The 6,618-nt window shown below is 34.5% G+C and overlaps 1 non-coding gene across 1 annotated transcript; it reads left to right on the forward strand.

The window, feature by feature from the left end:
- The first annotated feature begins 5,730 nt into the window (after positions 1-5,730).
- Positions 5,731-5,837, forward strand: LOC121225954 (small nucleolar RNA R71). Its single transcript, XR_005923857.1, has one exon. It is a non-coding gene; the product is annotated as a small nucleolar RNA R71 (small nucleolar RNA).
- Positions 5,838-6,618: the final 781 nt, after the last annotated feature.

Below are 6,618 nucleotides of genomic sequence, written 5' to 3' on the forward strand. Positions count from 1 at the left end.
TTATAACTCTTTTCAAATGTTATCACACCCCAAACCTGAATTATTGCTTGTCCTCAAGCAATGCAATGCAACCTAACAACTAATGCATGCTCTAATGCATTTCATTGCCTGTACTTACACTATCGAGTTGATTAAACACTACCAATTTTTAGTCTTCAGAATACCCTACACTCAAGAATATGTGCAATTTGTCCAATAAAAACTCATCAAATCCAGAAATGCAAGAACCTTTCCCTAAAAGCAGAATTTCCTTAAGTGTAGTTGTGTGCATTCGATTATATTTAGTCAATTCTTAAAGAACTTAGGAATTCCTGGTCTAACTCACTTATTATCGCTTTCAACTTGACTCTAGCTAATACTTCTCCCATTTATTGCTTCACTCTTTGTTTTTGGGAATTCATCTCATCACATATGCCTTTCTACTTGGAAGTGAAGATGGAGCAAACACTAAACTCCCAAGCTACTTAGCGTATTCATGATTTGAAGTTATTTTCTTCACTTATGTTTCCAACCACCTTTCTACTTGGAAATGAAGATGAAGCAAACACCAAACACCAAACTCCTAAGCTACTTAGCAGTCTTCCATAGCAGAGTGTCCTAAAATTACTTTAAGGTACTCTTATCTGAAACTTTTTTTTACCCAAAACTAAAGATGGAACAAACACCAAACTCTTGGGGTAATCAATGAGAGAGAAATTGGAGTTTTTACTAGAAAACATAGCTTAGCAATTTATGCTTCTGGGAGTTTTAATTTAGCCTTTCATTTGCTACATTTGTGCATTTCAGCTTAATGATTTCTATAAGAAACTATATGTTTTAGTCCAAAAATTCCTAAGGCCATTAAAGATTGCATGAATACAATCTAAGTGTCATAGATATGATAGAAAATCCTAACATTAGGAGTCAATTCTATTTATTTCTTTTCTATATATCACAAAAAATTTTAAGGACTATTTTCATCATTGGACGTCACTAAATTAACTATCATGCAATCAAATCAATAATGCTATAACAAACAATTCTTTATTATTTACCAGAATGCATGAATTGCTATGGCAATTAAGTATGTCTATAAGGATAACAGATAACAACGAATGATGCAATGTTATACTAAAAACTAAAATGCATGCTACACCCAAAACCTAAGGGATGCATTGTCCTCAATGTATGAGACTTAAAATTAACAAAATGCAGTGTGATTTATTTATTTAATAGAGGGTAAAAGAAACTCACTAATGACTTGTGGTGATGGTACTCCACAGCTTGCGGGTTGATTTTCTTGCTATACGCTTAGCTTTATTTTAAGTGACTAAATGGGTGGTTCCTCTTCTTCCTTGTCATACTCGATAATCTCTTCAATGATTCGATGGATTTCACGGTCTTGTTCATACATGGCTTCTGTTGGCAGAGTTGGGACAGCTTCAGTACAATCCTTCTATAGTGCAGGGGTAGAGGTGGTTTCATTTTGTTCTTCTTCCTTGCCCTCAGTATTCACAGGCTTTGTTTTCTCTGGATCCTCCTTGGTTTCTTTTCTTTTTTTAGGATTTTCTCTCACAGTTGAAGGCTTTGCCTTGCAAAACGACACTTCAAATGGTTCCTCCTCAGCACGTCCAGCCTCGGGAAGTGGTAGCAAATCCTTAGGGAAATCAGGAAATTCAAGCATTGGCATAGTGAAGTTCTTCTTCAAGGATCTTTTCAAAGCAATATCTTGATCATTCACATATGACCAATAGAGTGTACTATTCTTGAGCCTTTGTCATTTCTTCAGCAATTTGGTATTGTTAAATCTCGAATAATGACATTCTTTTCTCAAGTTTCTCTAAGGACTACAACACTTGTTTCTTCAAATGAACTCCGAGAGGTTGAGGCTTTTACTGAGGCAATGTGTCTGGCAGAAGATGTAGGTGCCTGAATTTGCTGGTGTTGTTTTAGTGCTTCTACTCCTTAGATTTTTTTCACATATAGATCGTGACATTCCTCCCTTGTTTAGGGTAACATCCTTAATGGCATTCAAAGAGATTTTAGCCGTTCTGTAGAGAGTAGCGATTAGGGAAGGGAAATTTAGACTACCCGATGCACCTCATGAAAAATAACCTTGCTAATGTTGAGTTTCTTACCCATGATGATCAAAAGCAACAGTAGCATTCGTTCCTTAAACACTGTCGAATTGTGGGTAGATGGATTTGACCTACTCTTGAGGAAGTGATACCAAAGCTTCCAAATGGGTTTTAGTGAAGTACTCTTGATTGTGTTACATTCTTGGTTGGACACAGTCCATCGAGTTCCTTCAACACACAAGTCCTTAAACATCTAATTACATCCTTTAGTATTGATGTTTTCAATGAATGGGGAACGCTCATCTGGAACATCTGTCAGCCCAAATTGGGCATTGATTCTATCTTCATCAAATTTGACCAATGGTCCTTAAACATAAATGAAGGGGTTATTAGGGGAAGTTATATGTGCATAGAATTCTCGAACAACTTTTCCCAAGACCTCATCTAGGTGCAAGCAAAAGATTTTCCAATTGTGTATTTCCACAATAGATGAAATCGACTTGTCATTACCCATATGTGGCTCATCCATAAACAAAAAGCCTTACTCAAAGCAAAATGGTCTCTTGGAAATGTTGTTGTCATATTTCGATGCAGCAGCATTGTTGAAGAAAGTTTTTGGTTAGGTGGCACCTACCTTCTTTGGCATACATTCAACTAGACTCACCTAGGAGCTCTCAGAGATTGGGTAAATAATGTTAGCATCCAACCATTTGATCATCTTCTTCTTCACCACCTTTTTCATAATGGGGTTGAACTTCATTTGCTGCTCAAGAGAATTGTCATGGCAGTCTTTCAGCAAAAATTTTCAATTTCTTTATTATCTACAATTGTCCAACCTAATGACTTTTTGAATTTCTTAAGCACAACTAACAACTTAACCTCTTGCTCATTAGTCAACTCAACAGACACAACCACGAGTAGCATGTAATCATTTCCTATATATGTATACTTTAATTGTGACGGTAAAGGTTTCAAATATAAGGTGGGTGGTTTTTCTATAGACAATTTAGAAGGGTTGAAAGTTCAAGTAGATAAATCTAATGTTTCAAACCCCTTTCCAAGCCTATCAACAATTGGTTTGGATTCCAGTAACTCATTATGATGTCCTAATGGCTCTTCATCATCAATATCAACTGAATCTGATTCACTATGCTCTTTGTCATGGTATTCTTTCTCAAATTTATCTTCCACAATGGAATCTAACAAACTGACAACATGACACTAGGGGTGAGCAAAACTCAATTCGACTCGAAAAAATCGAAATAAAATTCGAATTTCGAGTTAAACGAATCAAGTTATTCGAGTTAATCGAGTTATTCGAATCAACTCGAATTTTTTTTTCAAATTTCGAGTTCGAATCGAGTTGAGTTTTCGAATTTGAATAACTCGAATAATTCGAATAATTCGAATATCAAACTATAATATTTTACATTTTTACCCCAAACTCCCAAACTTTTTTACTTTTCCGTCAAAACTTTTACTCCTTCCCACTTTCCCCCCAAAACTTTTATTCCCCTCCCCTCCCAACCCCCCAAAATCCATTTCCCACCAAAATTTTACCCTCCCATTTATTTTTTCTCAAAATTTTACTCCCAAAAACCCTCAAAACCTTTTATTTTCCCCAAAAATTTTTACTTCCTCCCACTTTTCCCCTAAAACTTTTATTCCCTTCCCATCCCCTCCCATCTATCCCAAACCCTTCCCCCTCCAATTTTTTTTAATATTTTCCCTCCATCTATTTACTTTCCCTCAAACTTTTATTCTCCAAAAATTTTTAATTTCCCCCTAAACTTTTACTTCTCACCCTTTACTCTCAAATAAAAAATCAAAATTATCCAAAAAAAATCACTAAACATAAATAGTAATAATTTTATTTATATCTACTATTTATATTATTAAATTAAATTTTACATTTTATATTATTTATATTATTAAATTGTTTATTGAATATTTATATTAAAATTGAATTATTAATTATGCCATAAAATATTCGTGTTAAAATTTTATATTGGTATCAATTTCATATTTTATTTTTAAAATAACTTTTATTAAAAATCATATTTTTACATTTAATATATTTTTTAATTCTAAAATACATAGTGACAAGAATCTGAAGATAATTGAAACAACTAAGCAAGCAAAGAAGCTAATCTATATATAAAAAATAATAAATAAATTATGAAGTGATGAAAGTTAATAAAAATTTTGATTAAGGTGGACAAATTTTATTACGATGGGTGACAATGGTTACAGGGACCCAAAATTATTTTTTAAAATTTAACTCGAACAAATATATTCGATTCGATTCGATTCGAATTCCATCTCACTCGACTCGATTCGGGAAAACTTCAAATAAAGTTAGGATGATAAAATGAGATTTGAAAACTCGATTAACTCGAAAATTTTCGATTCGATTCGATCGAATGCTCACCCCTACATGACACTCTTCAATATTATTAGCACATTTCAAAGCCTTGAAAACATTAAAAGTGATCTGTTGATCATTCATCCTCACAATAATTCTCCCTTTTAAGCATCAATCACAGTCGACGTAGAACAATAGGCACATATTTGTCAGCTTTACAGTCTAACACAATGAAATCAATATGAAATATGAATTTATCTACCCTTACCAGGACATCCTCGATTTTACCTTCTAGGTGTGCATATGATCGATATGCCAATTGCAAGGTTACAGTGGTAGATCTTGCTTCCAATTCCTAGCTTTTTGAACACAAACATGGGCATAAGACTTATGCTCGCTCCTAAATCACACAAAGTCATCCCAACATATTGGTTGCCAATTGAGCAAGGTATTGTAAAGCTTTGTGGGTCCTTTAACTTTGTAGGCAATTTATTTGTCAACATAGTAGAGCACCCTTCAGTGAGTATGACTATGTCTCTTCTTTGAAATTATGTCTTTCACAAACTTGACATAGTTAGGCATTTGCTCCAAGACTTCCACTAAAGGTATATTGATGTGAAGTCGCTTAAGGAAATCCAAGAATTTCGCAAAATGTTGGTCTTATTTGTGATTTTGAAAGCATTAGGGAAATTGTGGGGATGGGTGAACTTCAGGTTGTAATGATTATTTTGCCTGGGCATTGTGTTCAATAGTGCTATCTGAGTTTCCTTTAGCATTGCTTAGTCTATTTTTCTCAGTTGTGGTGCTCTTCTTGGGTTGTTCAAGGGTTTTGCTTGTAATTGTTTCTGAATTAACTGATTTAGGAACAACATTCTTGAAAAATCTATCTAGCTATGTGCCACTTCTAAGAGTGATTGTTTTACAATGTTTTTTCCCATGTGATATTACATTCTTGGTATCACTAGAAAAAGTTCCGTGTGTTCTTGAGTTCAAAGCATTAGCTATCTAACCTACTTGATTCTCTAAAGCTCGTAATGATGATGCTTGGCTCTTGATCACAACATCATTCTTGGCCATATACTCCTTCAGTAGAGACTTAATAGATGAGAAAGAAGATGATGTCTGTCTTTCTTAAGCTCGTTGTTGAGGTGATATAGACTAATTGAAACCAAGTGGAAAATTCATGGCATTGGGTTAATAGTCGTGTTGGAATTTTTGACTCATTGATTGTTCCACCCAAAGTTTAGGTATTGCTTCTAACTAGGGCTATACGTGTTGGAATAAGTCTTCATTTGGGTCCAATGCTGAAATCTATGCATATAACATTTCCTAAGAAAATTTTTGAACCTTTCCCATGCTTCATACAATGTTTCATCCTCTAGTTACTTGAAAGATGTTATGCCATTTCTCAGTTTGGCATTCATATTGGGTGGGTTATATTGTAGCAGAAATCTTTCACAAAGATATTCCATGATTCTACTATTCTAGATGATAAAGCGTTAAGCGATGTTCTAGCACAATCTTTTAAAGAATAGGGAAACAATTTGAGTTTTACAACATCTTCAAGGACACCTTGCTATCTGAAAGAATTACAGACCTCTAAGAAAAGTCTCAAGTGCAATCTGGGATTATCAGTTGGAAAACCACCAAACTGACCAATTGATTGAAGCATCTGAAACATTATAGGTTTTACATCAAAGTGAGGAGGTTGAATTTGTGGCCTAACTATTCCAAGATTCAACTTCACTAAGATAGGCACACATGCTCTCGAATTGGCCTATCCCGATCATCAAACATCTAAGTAATAGAAGGATTAACATTTAGAGATCCCAGATTAAGTTTCTCATTCATAGCAGGTGGATTGTTACCATCTTGTTTCATTGTTCTTTGTTCTCTTCTCCTTCTTAGCAAGGTCCTATCAATTTCTAAATCTAAGGGACAAAGTCCTTCAATAGGAGTGCCTCTATGCATACAGCTAGTAATAGACCTATTGAGATCACAAGACAAACAAATTAGCAACTAAAACTATAAAAATTGCAATAAAAAAACTAAAGTTACCAATCGCCAGTCCCCGACAACAGCGTCAAAAACTTATCGCGTGTGAATATGATGTGCAAATTGTGCAAGTGTACACATTGAATCAAGTAATAAAGAGATGAGTGAGTATCGTTCCCACGAGGATTGGATGAGCGCTCT

This window comes from Gossypium hirsutum, chromosome D13 (assembly GCF_007990345.1).
Source record: "Gossypium hirsutum isolate 1008001.06 chromosome D13, Gossypium_hirsutum_v2.1, whole genome shotgun sequence".
Taxonomy (NCBI): domain Eukaryota; kingdom Viridiplantae; phylum Streptophyta; class Magnoliopsida; order Malvales; family Malvaceae; genus Gossypium; species Gossypium hirsutum.